At 39.2% G+C, this 14,504-nt stretch overlaps 1 protein-coding gene and 1 pseudogene across 1 annotated transcript in view; both read right to left on the bottom strand.

The window, feature by feature from the left end:
- Xpo7 (exportin 7) overlaps window positions 1-14,504 on the bottom strand; it is an 89,805-nt gene that overhangs the window by 49,325 nt on the left and 25,976 nt on the right. The gene's annotated exons all lie outside the window — the stretch shown is intronic.
- On the bottom strand, window positions 7,892-8,012 carry LOC131920198 (small nucleolar RNA SNORA70; annotated as a pseudogene).

Genomic DNA, 14,504 nt, shown 5'->3' with positions numbered 1-14,504 from the left:
ATCCCAGGCTGTTCTGAAACTTGCTGTCTAGATCAGGCTGTCTTGGAACTCAGAGATGTACCTATCTTGGTCTCCCTGCGCTGGGAAACTGAAGAGATGGCCACCATACTGGGCTATTACACGATCTTTGAAAGAAATTCTAGTTCTACAACTCTATGAATACTACTATTGTCCATTTTTCCTCTTTTATTTGTTTTTGAGACAGGATTTCTCGGTGTAGCCCTGGCTGTCCTGGAACTATGTAGACCAGGTTAGCCTTGAATTCAGAGATCTGATGCCTCTGCCTCCCTAGTGCTGGGATTAAAGGTGTGCACCACTATACCCTGCTTATCTTTCTACTTCTAATTAGATGGACAAATAGTAAATAGTAAAGTGTTCATGAAGACAACAATCAGGGCACTTGCTTTTTTTAAATTTAAGAGTGATTTATAATCAGAGGAGTTGGTCAGAGTCAGTAAAGTGCTTGTACCTACGTTTAACCACTAGAACTTGTGTTAAGGGCAAAAAAAGCTAGACGTGGTGGCACATGCTTAAAATTTCAGTGCTGGGGAGGCTGGGACAAGTGGATACCTGAAACTTGCTAGTCAGCCAGCTCAGCCTAATTAGTGAACCCCTAGGTCCCAGTAAGACCCTTCTCAAAAAAAAAAAACCAAAAAAAAACCAAGATGGACAGCTCTTGAAGAATGACACCCAAGGTTGATCTTTGACCTGCACTTGTACACACATAATACACTTAATTTCTTATGTACTCATTTATGTATATGAGTGCTCTATTTGAATGAATGACTGCATGACAGAAGAGGTCACCAGTTTACATTAGAGATGGTTGTGAGCCACCATGTGGTTGCTGGGAATTGAACTCAGGACCTGTGAAAGAGCAGCCAGGGCTCTTAACCACTGGGCCATCTCTCCAGCCCCCCATAATACACTTATACACACATAAAAAATACAGAGCAAACTATACTTAATCCTATTCTATTAGCTGAAGGTGGGGAAGGAAAAGAGAATGTATTCAAAATCATCTTAATTTCTCCTTTTAAAGTCACACCTACTTCATAAGGTTGTAAAAATCAATGAGGTAATAATACATGTAAATTGCTACTGGCTATTATCTATTAGAATAGAGCAGCCTTTACATTTGCTTGCATACAAATGCACACAAAATCTGTAATGGTTCTACTAAAGCGATTATAAATGTCCTGTCCCTGTGGAGATACAGGTCCTTATTCTTCATGAATTCTGTTCTTCTAAATTTACCTACTTACTAAAATATATTTACAACCCACAAATCTACATTCACTCACAGTGCTTTCGGTCACTGGACATGCACAGGGAAAAGCCTGAGTTGCTGGAAACACAGTCCTCTCTAAAGGGGGACTCTTACAATATAAACAAGTATATAGTCCTTTTTGTTGTTGTTTTATTTCATACTATGTTTTGGGCTTTCACTTTTTGTAGTTTTGTGCTTTTTATTGGTGATTTCACTGCTGAAAATGAACTCCCCCCCCCCCCCACAGTGCTCAAGTGGTGGTTTCTAGCTGGTGCTCCTTTATGAAGAAATTGTTTGATAAATGAAAAATGTCTGATAAACCTTGTTCAGACATGGGTGATAGTGCTTTTGGCCAACGGTTCAGTGTTAAAGTGTCAATAATAGTACTAAATAATGTGTCTTTAAACAGAAGCACAGCTTATATACTGACTAGTTGATGAAAATGTGTCCAGAGGTTGGCAGGTACCTAACCTTGTATTTCCTCTAGGAGAAATGTTTCAGAATCTGTCAAATTCAGTGTTCCCAGACATTTTATACAGTATAATTACAGGGAATAATGAGCTTACAATTGGCCTCATATTTGATCAAACAGGTATTTACTATCCTATTTATATAACATCTATATTAATATCTATAATGTATTTCAAAATCTTGAACAAGTATTCTAAATGTTTGCTTCAACTGCCATTTGTCTTACATATATTTAAAATGACCTCACTGAGTACTAATACAAACATGATTGTAATAATGAATGATGAAAAAGACAAAAAGAGTATGTCTAGCACACAGTAGGAATGTCATAAAAATGCCTTGCATAGATAGGTAACTAAATTTGTAAGAAGAATTCTACAGTGACTTTGGGTTAAAATTGCAAATGACACACACACTAATTTTACTTTTCCCCAAATTCAACTAAAACAACACTAAAAAGATTAGGGAGAAAAAAAAAAGATGTCAACTCAACCCAACAAGGATAGGGAAGACAGAGAGGACTTTAAGAGTCCAGAAATGCCAGTAGTAACTGATTTAAATGACCTAAGACAGTGGAAGTTCCTTTCCAGCAGGGATAAAGGAGAAAACAAACTTGATTTATAATGCAGGCTTACAGTAGAGTGAAGTGTGCTGTCCCAAAAAAGGACGATGCAAGCATTTAAAAAGTCAGATGCCTTGGCATTCTCTCTTACTCCATGTCTCTAAATGCCTGTCTTTCTTAGAATGGGAGACAGAGAGGCAGTAGGAGTACACTTGAGGACATGCACTCCACATACCAAACAGGTTCACAACTGGCTGCTTCCACATGGAATATGACCAAGCCTTCCCTCACCATGCTGGTAGACTGACCTTGCTCTTCAGGCAGGAGTATGGAAGAATTTCACCTTTGAATACTGAAAACTGAAGACACACTGACATGGAGTTACTCAACAAATGCACACAGACAGCTCTACTGTGATGCCCAAGCTCACCCACCTCATCCCATCAGCTCCAGAGTAGGTTCTTCCTCTTGATTACAAACAAGCAATTGAGGATTATCAGCAACCTGCAGAAAACCTTAGCCTAGAAGGCAGAGCTAAACAAGCAACAAGAATCAATTGAGAATGGAAACTAAGCAGGAAAGGCCAAGAAGAAAGGGAAAGGGATGAGCCCACCAGAGATTTAAAAACAACAGAAAACCACAACTGTGGAATAGAAGGGTGTTGCGGAAAAAGAAACATTGAAGTGATAGAGATCTTAGAAAATACAAATATGATAGCAGAGACAGAAGGTTGGTAATAAAATTAAAGTTGCACAAACAACAGAACAAAAAGCCTAAGATGGAAAATAAGAGCAAAGTTAAGACAAAGAGTAGTGAGTGCAGGTTTTAGTAATACCCAGGTAATAGGAGTTACAGACATAAAATAGAATGGGGAAGAAGAAATTCTCAGCAGAGTAATTAAAAAAGCTTTCCCAGAACTCAAGAACAGTAGACTGAAAACAGTTCACTGTATTGGATGTGCCCAGTGTAAGGGCAAGCTACATCAAAAGGCACTGGGGACAAAAAGATACAATAGTATGGCTCAGCAGGTAAAGCAAGCTACCTGCCACCAAGCTTGATGACCCAAATTCAAAAGAGAATGGAAAATTGATTGACTGAGGGAGGGGATAGGGCAAAACAAAATAACAAAGGATCAAGAATGTGATGGCTCTGGCCATCACTAAAACACTAGTGGCAACAAAAGCCCAAAGAACAGCGCCTTCAGAAAACTGAAGAAGAAATGATCTTCAATCTAGACGGCTCTACTCAAGCAAAGAGTGAAGGCTGAACAAAGTTATTTTAGGACATGTAAAGTTACACTCATTTCTTATCCATGCTCCTTCTTTCAAGAAACTGCTTAAGAATGTCTTCACTCAAACAGGAGGACCCCATAAGAAGGTGACAATGGAATCAGGCATGAGAAGTTTAAGATAGGCCAAGAATACCAAGAGGATGGTTTAGTGTCTTCCAAAGAAGACAACTGTGAGCTGGCTGCAGGGAGCAAAATAGTTTAAGGGGTAAGTCATGTTCAGTCATCAAGACCACTTCTCAACCCTGTCCTCTTTAATTGGAGACAGAATATAAGAGGAGGGAGAGCCCAGCTACCTCAGTTGGTAGAGCATGAGACTCTTAATCTCAGGGTTGTAGGTTTGAGCCCCACATTGGGCGCCAAATGTAGACAAATTTCTAAATGGTCTTATTAAATAAAAAACACAGAGCCAAATATAGGGGTGGAAGCCTTAGAGAACAGGGAAATAGGAAAAGCTACCAGCCAACCTTACCTCACCAACTCTGTGGCTTCCAAATGCGAATTACTGCCTGTCTACCCATGCCTTTATATGCCTTGCTTTTCTGCCCCTTCATTGGCTCTAATCCCAGCTACCTCACTTCCTTGTCACTGTCTGTCTGTACAGACCTCCAGGTCTCTATGGTTGGTACTGGGATTAAAGGCATGTGTCACCACGCTTGGCTCTGTTCCCTAGTATGGCCTTGAATACACAGAGACCCTGCCTGCTAAGTGATTGGATTAAGGGCGTGTGCTGCCTGACTTTGTTTACTTAAAATGGCTGACCTTTCCCCCTGATCTCCAGGCAAGCTTTATTAAAGCACAAATAAAATATCACCACAGGGAATTCTCATTTTAAGCTTTTATCTAAATGTAGGGATTTCCAACTTTCTGACATTGCAACCTGTCACAGGTTGGACACACCTACCCTGAGGTGTGGTTAAAAGATCCAGTGAGACTCCACTGGAGAAAACAAAAAAGATTTTTCTTTTGACAGTGGGTACCAACTAAAGATAGCTTCTTGGTTAGTGGTTAGAGCCCATGTCTATCTCCCCCTCTCAGTACTGATACCTGTTGGTTTGAACATGCACAAGGTTTATGTGTGCTTTTTTTTGGCTTTTGATTTATAAATGGTGTTATGATAAGAAAAAAAAACCCACTGTTTTTTTGTCACTTTCACTTCCTTCTTCATAAAAACCTTAAGGCTGTCTCTCAAATGTCTTTTATAAAACTTGATTCTGCCATGCTAACAGTATTAAAAGCCCAAAACAGTATACACTGCTATGAAAATAGCAAGATAAAAGAGTATGTAAGTCAGGAAGGTTACCCCAAGAAAGGATGTGGTCACCTAAGTTATTTGGGAGTCCAAACCTGCAGTTTAAAACAACCACATGCAAATACATTTTTCTGCTATTTTACCATTTGTTATGGTTTGAGTGTGTAATATTCCCCATATCTCATGTGCTTGAGCACTTGGTCCCAACTGGAGACACTGGTTTGGGAGGTTATGGAACCTTCTAGACATGGCCCACATGGTGTAAGGCCACAGAGGCTGAAGTCTTTTACTTCTTAGTCAGCCGTCAAGAAATATAAACCAGTCACTGCATGTTCTACTGCCACAGCCCAGAGATTCTCCTACTGCCACACCCTCTCCAACATGATGGGATGTATTTCCTAAATTTTGAGACAAAATGAGTACTTCTTCCTTTAAGTTGCTTCTTTCAAGTGTTCTATAACAGCAACAAAACACAACTAACAAACCATTCTCCTAAAGACTGTTTCTATAAGTAGGACTATCTATACGGGGAGAATGATAACAGTGTCACCCCACATCTCTAACTAGTTAAACTAGTGTGATATTATCTTAATATTATCTGATTTTAAAGAAACTTAATACTGATCTTTATTATGTAGCAAGAATGGTTAAACAGTTGACTTTCAAAGTTCAGAAAGCGATAACCTATTGGTTAGGCATTAAAGGAGTCAAAGTGTGAATGTTTACATAAACTTTTACATCAGGTAGACTCTTTCCAAGAGCTATTTGTTTTGAGTTATTAGGTAACTTACACTGTAATGGGATGCTGTTGGGTAGTATACACTGATGATTTTAAATCTATGCTTTTTTTTTAGGGGTGGGCAGTTTGAAACAGGGTTTATCTGTGTAGCCTTGGCTGTCCTGGAACTTGCTCTGAAGACCAGGCTGGCCTCAAACTCAGATCTACCTGCCTCTGCCTCCCCATTGTTAGGATTAAGGTGTGTGCTATCACCACCCAGCCTAAATCTATGCTTTTAATAATTTTTGCATATTCAAACTTAAGAGTATTTTATGCAAAATCTTATTAAAATAGTAAAAGTTGAATCATTATATCCAATAGAGCAAAGGAAGTGCTCACACGTCTCTGAGGTCATTAATCATCAAGTCTCCTCACTGTGTTGGAATGACTAAAAAAGAAGGATTTCAGAAACTCCAAGGTCTCAGGGTGCTCTCTTTTTTGGAATAGATATGTAGCCAAGGATGACCCTGACTGATTCAATTGTCTATATGCCAGGATCTCTACTTCTAGTCCTTACTAGTTTCTAGACTTACGTAAAATGCACTTACAAAGGGAATCTAACTTGCTTAAAAGAATGAAAAGGCTAGCAACAGACTGGAAGAAGAGGCTGAGGCAGGTGGACTGCCCGGAGTCTAAGGCCAGCTTGGGTTACAGTTCAACCCTGTCTTAACAAAACAAAACAAAACAAAACAAAACAAAACAAAAAATAGAAAACAAACAAAATAAGCAAAACTTCCTAAACCAAAGCAAACTAAAAACCTTCCTAAACAAAAATCCCCTGAAGATCAGAATAGGCACCTCACCAGATATACAGATGGCAGGTAAGTATGTGAAAAGCAGCTTAACTTCAATATCACCAGGGTCTTGACATTTAAAGAGCAGTGAGCTACCCTTGCACAAATACTGACAGTATAGATGTTGGTAAAGATGTAAACAATAAAGACTGCTATTGTGGGTGTGCACTGGCACGGTCACTTTAGAAGGTAGTTTGAAGTTTATATGAAACTAAACACACTCTTAACATAGACCACCTGAGTTCCTTGGTATATACCCCTGGAAACTGAAAACTCATGTCTGCATCAAAACTTATACACAAACTTTATAGTAACAAATTTATACAGTCAAAACTTGGATAAAAAAAGACACTAAGAACTTAAGCACACACAAAACAAAAGTGAAAAAAAATGACATACTGAATGATTACAACTGCATTTTACATCCTGGGAAAGGCAAACATGACAGAGCAGGAAAAGTAAAAAATTAGTTCAGGGTTAGATGGATGAAAAAGAGCACAGGGGATGTTTAGAGCAGTGAAATGACTCTCTAACGACAAATACATAATATTATAGCCTTGCTAAAACCCAAACACGCACAACACAAAGTGGAAATGGAAAAAAACAGGAAACTATGGGGGGCAGGAGATGGGAGGTTATGTAGAAACCACTTATTACTCAAATTTTCAGTAATCTACAAAAATTACAATAAAAACAAATTTAACAATAAAAATAAAATTAAAAACAGGGCTGGTAAGATAGTTCAGTGGTAGTGATGGCCTGAGTTCAATCTGTGGGAACCACATAGTGGAAGGAGAGAACCAACTCCTGGAAGTTGTCCTCGGACTTCTACATGTGTAATTCCTCAATGAGTAAATGTAATAAAAATAATGAAATATCCAGCCACGCAGTGGTGGCGCACACTTTTAATCCCAGCACTCGGTAGGCAGAGGTGGGTGGATCTCTGTAAATTCCAGGCCAGCCTGGTCTACAGAGTGAGTTCCAGAACAGCTGAGGCTACAAAGAGAAACCTTGTCTCGAAAAAAACAAATAGTTCTGAAGAAAAAACAAACAAACAAAAAACTCAACACCTTTATGACTAGTAATAAAACTATCCAATTAAAAAAAATCCACAAACTCAAAACCAATTTATTGCTAAAATCTGCTTATAGAAGATGTGAAAGAACATTACAGCTTCTTCATTTTTAGTGGGATATTTGAAACTATGAAATTCTTCTACATTTAAATATAGGAAAATAGTAATTTGGCTCAAGATAAACTAAATTATATAATTGAAAAAAAATACATCCACCCTTAGAAATCCCTAGTTAGGTGATCCCATGGAGTAAACTGAACAGTGGTATTATGAAATGTGGATAGACATGATGACCTGGCCAGTGTGACCCACACTGGCCACTGCCCTAGGACTTCTCAAAGGCACTATGAAAAATGGACTGGAGATGGCATTGAGATCAGAGGCATCAACAGCATCCAGAAAATTGTCCCCAAGATCCCTTAGGACAACCCATGTAGGCAACGTACACACTTTCAAGGAAGCTGCTGTTCACAACCACACAAGGCCTCAATGGAGAAAGATGCCTGGCTGGCTTAATTGGTGAAGCTACAATATACTTTAAAATTTCTTTTTTATGTGTATGGGTGTGTGCCTGCCTGTCTGTATGTGCAGGTACCCACAGAGGTCAGAAGAGGTTGTTGGCTCACTTGGAACTGGAGTTACAAGTAGTTATGAGGTGCTCAGTGTGGGTGCTGAGAATCAAACTTGGGTCCCCTACAAGCAGTACATACTTTTAACTGCTGAGCCATCTCTCCACTCCTACTAGTATTTTCATTAATAAACTTGTTGCAGGAAAGGACTAAAGGTAATTCACCATCTCTTTACTTCCTAAACTGGCATTATGTTTTTTGAACTAATTCTCAGAAAGAGAACCAACAGGGTGAATGACATGCTAGGAGGGTACAATGTGAGGATGGGATGGATGATTTTTACTTAAGTCTGCCCAGACTGGGTTGGACTGTCACCAATCCTACTGTGATGAACTGCTGCATCTCTAGCACTTCTAGGGAGTCTCACTATCTTGACACCATCAGCATCAACATAATCACACGACTCATAATCAGATACAAGCCATTATGTATATAATTATTGTTAAGAGCATAAAGTCAGTTTGAGTACTATAAATATTCTTTAAAAAGGATTTCTCAAACTACTGACTAAGAACACAACACTCTGAAAAGCAGCATTAACTCAGCAACACACCAGCTCATCATATATCTAGGGCTGGCTACTATTTTCTTCAAGTGTGACCAAATGCTGAGGGCTGAATTAATATTTAAGCTAAACGGACAGAATGGTAGGGTAATGAACACTGACTTCAAAGTGTTCTTTGCAGTGGTTTATGTGTAGTTCCACTGGACTACACACATGACATCAGAAAATTATCTCTTCAAAGCCTCTTTCTATCATATGGAAAACAGGATCCATTTAATGACAGGTATGAGTGCCTACTACGTGCCAAATACTGTTCTAAATGCTTGGTAATATTAGTGAGCAAAATAAAGATGTTGGCTTTCTGGCGTTGGCATCAGTGTGGGAAGGCAAATAATACCAAACATATGAAGCACATTATAGAAACGTGAGAGGGTGATAAACACCATAAAAAGCAGAAAGCATCATAAGGGAGACTAAGACACTCCTCTACCCACACCGTGTTTTTTAGACAAGGTTTCTGTGTATAACTAATCCTAGCTGTCCTGGAACTTACTCTGTTGACCAGGCAGGTCCAAAACTCAGAGATCCGCCTGCCTTTGTAAAGCATGTGCTACTACTGCCTGGCTGGAAGACTAAGACTTTATGTGGGTACACAGGGAGATAGACAGGCTACAGTCTTGGATGGTTAAGACAGATCTCAGAGAGAGGTTTAAAAAAAAATAAGTCCAAACTTTAAGTGGCCAAGTGGGGTTAGTCAAATGGGCAGACTCTTCAATGGATGTGAGAGCACACCAAGTCTACCTAAAGGGAGACAATTAGTTTGCGAGATGCCAACTATGTGCTAGGCACTTTATAGATGTCTTCTTTTATGTATAAATTTAAGATTTGTAATAATGCTCATTTAAAACAAAATAAAAGGCACATATGATTTTTACAGCAGTTAGCTTAAGGACAGTACTCTGAGGAGGACAGCAGAACGTTCTGTGTACACTACCACTTGAAACTGACTTGACGTAGCAGCTGAAAAGACAACAGCCATGTTTCCAGAACACAGACATAAGCTTCCTAACCATCTCAGCGGCACGTCACCAAATCTTACACGTCTGACAGGGAGACAATCTGCTTTCCTCAGACAAGCAGAAATTAGCTCCTGTAGTTTATGAGCATGAAGCATTACTTCCACAAATGGTACTTGGCTAATTAAATCTTCAGGCAAGTGTTTCTTTGGAAATATCCTTAAAAGTCTAGAAACAAGTAAGATTAAAGGCATTTCATCCAAGGAAATGAGGTAATTTTAGGTCCATTCAGCCCAACTAGATAAAAAATATTTTATTGTATGACTGTGAAGTAACAAAATGAAACAAAACCAAAACCAAACAAAAAAAATTAAATAAGAAATGATCCTAGTCAATCCTAGTTGCTGGGCGGTGGTGGTACATGACTTTAAATGGGAGGCAGAGACAGGCAGATCTCTGAGTTTGAGGCCAGCCTGGTTTATGGAGCTAGTTCCAGGACAACTCGGGCTGCACAGAGAAACCCTTGTCTTGAAAAAAAACAAAACAAAACAAAACAAAATGAAAATGACCCTAAGACAGATTTTGTATCTTCAACTCTTATCTTTCCATCTTGGTAATTAAAGTGCTCACAGCCAGCTACAGTTTCTTCAGAAACCCAGGACTTCCCAAACTACAATAAACTGAGTATCTGTTGTCAAGTCCCTAACAAAATTAGTCAACAATGATCACTGCCCTAGGCATGATATTGTGGAATAATCTTTGTACATGTGTGAAGATATATTGCTGTGATTGGTTTAATAAAGAGCTGGATGGCCAATAGCTAGAGAGGTGGTATAGGTGGGACTTCCGGGCAGAGAGAGGAAGTAGGAGGAGATACCAATGAGACATGGAGAGTTGGACATACAGAATGAAAAAAGAAACAAAAAGCTTCATGTTAAAACATAGATTAAAAAGGCAGGCAGATCTCCGTGAGTTCGAGGCCAGCCTGGTCTACAAAGTGAGTTCCAGGGCAGGCTCCAAAGCTACACAGAGAAACTGTCTCAAACCCCCCCCCCAAAAAAAAAATCATAGATTAATAAAAGCAGGTTAACTTAAGTTATAAGAACTAGTGGGGGATGGGGCTGGAGAGATGGCTCAGCAGTTAAGAGCACTGGCTGCTCTCCCAGAGGACCTGGGTTCAATTCCCAGGACCCACATGGCAGCTAACAACTGTCTCTAACTCCAGTTCCAGGGAATCTAACACCTTCATACCAATGCACGTAAAATAAAGTTAAATTAAAAAAAAAAAAAGCTAGTGGGACAAGCCTAAGCTAAGGCTGAGTTTTCATAATTAGTAATAAGACTGTGTCTTATTTGTGAGCTGGAAGCCCAAAGAAAAATCCAACTACACATGACCTCACTTGACTCCTGACAGAGTTAGAGGATGGTTATCATACCTTAGAGGTAGACTGGGGAAGAGTTAAGCACTTGGCCTTTAACACACACACATACACACACATACACACTTTAAAACTCCGCTCCCCCCCTCCCTAATCACACTGCTTTTAATGAATGGATTTTTAAATGCTAGTTCTTCCTGTTACTCAGTTAACAATTAGCACATAAAATCAACTTCCTCTGAGTGGCAGTCATGGGGAAGCATCACACATCTCAGTTTCTGTCAGGGTCATGCTATTCAGTGGACAGTAGCCCTGCATGCAGTGGCCTCTGTGGGCAAAAAACCTGAGGCTGTCTGGGTCAGCCTCAGTCTCTGATGGTTGCTGGAGCAACAACTGCATGCCAAAGAGCAAAGATAGCTCTACTATGAAGACTTGGACTTACCAGAAGCCACTTAATACAAATGTGGAAATTGATAATAAACTAATCTGGCTTGTGGTGCTCTGCAACTACTGTGTAAGGTTATGAGGTTTTTGGAAAAGATGTGACCCAACAGTGAAACAGAAGCAAGCAGCAATGTATCCAGAGCTTTCTCCAGAGATCAGCAAACCTTAGAACATTACTTGTGGAAACATTTGCCTGTTCTCATTTCAGGACCCTGGCTTGCTAATTTGGTACTGACAGAAGCCCAGGGGGCTCAGTACAGCAAGCTTTTCCTGGTGAGGACTGTCAGCCAGGGATGAGACCATATACGTTCCGTGCCCACACTAACTAAACCTCTCACTGCCTTTTTTTTTTTTTTTTTTTTTTTTTTTTTTTTCGGTTTTTCGAGGCAGGGTTTCTCTGTGTAGTTTTGCGCCTTTCCTGGAACTCACTTGGTAGCCCAGGCTGGCCTCGAACTCACAGAGATTTGCCTGGCTCTGCCTCCCGAGTGCTGGGATTAAAGGCGTGCGCCACCACCGCCCGGCTCTCACTGCCTTTTAATAGGACATATTTTCACTGAAATAATCCCATGTCCACTAGTTTGAGAATGTGACAGTTTAGCACCTGTGATGCATTCTGGTGTATAAACACATTCAGGAATATTCTGGTATAGATGCTTTTAAAAGGATGTTGAATATGGCCCTAGGCTTATTTTCCTGAGGATGAATAAGAAAACAAATCCAGAAAAGCTCAATTCTTCATTTTCTGTTAGGTTGAACGGCATGAAAGCGTCAAAATGCCCACTCCTCTTAACCTGCAAAAACAGTTATTTTTATATGGCTCAACCTAGTATTTATAAAAACGACAATTTAAAACTTTCTTAGAGTGATTTCTAAAAAGAAAGATCTTATTTTAAATTGTATGTCTATGTGTCTATATGCACATGTAAATTCAAGTGCCTTGGAGTCCAGAAGAGGGTGTTTGATGCCCTGGAGACAGAATAACAGGTGGCTGTGGGCATTCCAATGTAGGTGTTGGGAACCAAATTAGGATCTTCTACAAGAGCAGCAAGTGCTCTTACCACACTGAGCCATCTCTCTGGCCTTCTCTATTCATTTCTGTGCCTCAAGGGATTGTACATACCTAAAAACAGCAGCAGCAGTAATAACAACAATATCGGTGTTCTTAAAAAGATTTGATAATAATCACTGCTGGGGTAATAGAGTAAGTAGGTTTAGGTACCTGCTGAGATCATATAGGACAGGAAACTCATTGTTTTCTTTTTAGATTTTGAGGACAGTTTTGGTATATACAGTTCACAGAAAATATAAAATAAATATACTGAATAAAAATTCTTATCTAGGAGCTGTAGAGATGGCTTGCTCAGTGGTTAAAAGTGCTTGCTGCTCTTTTGAGGACCTTCCAGCACTCACACAATGGATCACAACAGTCTGTAACCCAGTTCCAGTGGATCTTCTGGACTCCACAGGCACCAAGGCACCCATATGGCACACATACATACATGCAGGCAAACACTCCTCCGTATAAAATAAATATTTCAAAAACTCTTATTTAAGTTATCAATGAACATTTTTACATAAAAAACACAAATAAATAAAAAGAAAAGAAAATCAGAGACTTTGGCCAGAAGAGAGACTTTCCCCTCAACATCAATGATTGATTGATTGATTTACACTCTTGGATATAGCACTTGATCGAAGCATTCAATGATCAATAAATACTTTACATTAAACTTCATGTTTCAACTAGCTGCCTAATGTCTGAGGGTACTGAGATTTTTATCTTTATCAAATACATCTCTGGCCCCCAGATAAAGTATGTCTACATGTTCTTTGTCTACCAACATTAGTGGTTTGTTTTAAATCTCAAGAATATGGTTGTGCACTCTTAAAACCCCAGTATTCCAAAAGCTGAGGCAGAATGATGACAAATCTGAGGTGAGTCTGGGCTACAAAATAAAAGTCCGCCTCAAAATAAAAAAATAACCCCCCCTTGAAGTCTTTCTGAATATTCAGATCATACTGATCAAGAACTCAGCAACAGGTATTTTTACACCATAACAATGCTAACTTATCCTTTAATGAGTTTATACTGTACTCACAATATTCAATAATATTGAACATATAAATGCTATATACACATATATGCATGTAGTCAATAACAGGTGCTTTTTGTCATTTTGTTTTGTGATACAGAGTCTCACTTATTGCAGGTTAGGAGGTTGCCAGGAACTCACTATGTAGCCAAAGGCTTTGAACTCACAACAATTCTCTGCCAAAGCCTCCCAAGAGCTTGGATTACTGGCAAGAGCCACCAAGCCCAAGTACAGACTCCTTTATTATAGAGGCATGGATTTTAAATGTCTGTGATTCTTAGGGAGAAAATGAGAACTCTCATTTTAGCCTTATCTTCAAAACAGGAGGGAACAAAATAAGGAATATTGTGTCTGTTTGATAATATAACTCATCTCTTAGTACTATCAAAATTTGTCTTTCTATCCTTACATTTTTTTCCTTTAAACATATGTACTACAGAAAACATACGCTTGTGAAAGAAATGTGCTCAGCTACAGCAATCCAAAGAGTAAAGGACTTCTATGTCTCTCAGATGATGTGAAGTAGAGTGTTTTGAAACACACTGTCAATCACGCTAACACTACAGCCCTAAATATTTTATTTAAGGAACACCCATAAAATATCAAGTTCTTAATTCCAGATGAGCCAGGGAAAGCCAGTGTGTGCCAGTTCCTTAAAAACAAGTTATTTTCAATTTTCTTTTTCTCAAAATATAACCAAGAAGAGTGGTGAATATATCAGCCAGAGAGAATACATAAAATTCTCCAGTTTATAGCTCTTAAAAACATGGTTCATGGACTCCTGGAGTTTCCTGAAACTTCCAAGAGGTCTGTAAGACCCAAGCTATTGTTCACAATGGCACTAAATCCTTTGTATCTTTTTTTCTGTAAGGATGCGTGCACAAATGGTACGGCAAGGGCATTAAAGCAATGGCAGGCAAATCCAATGGTACTTTAGCACAAATCACA

The sequence above is a fragment of the Peromyscus eremicus genome, chromosome 9 (genome assembly GCF_949786415.1).
Source record: "Peromyscus eremicus chromosome 9, PerEre_H2_v1, whole genome shotgun sequence".
Taxonomy (NCBI): Eukaryota; Metazoa; Chordata; class Mammalia; order Rodentia; family Cricetidae; genus Peromyscus; species Peromyscus eremicus.
The sequence above is the reverse complement of the archived record's forward strand: the minus strand, read 5'-3'. Positions and strand labels throughout refer to the sequence as shown.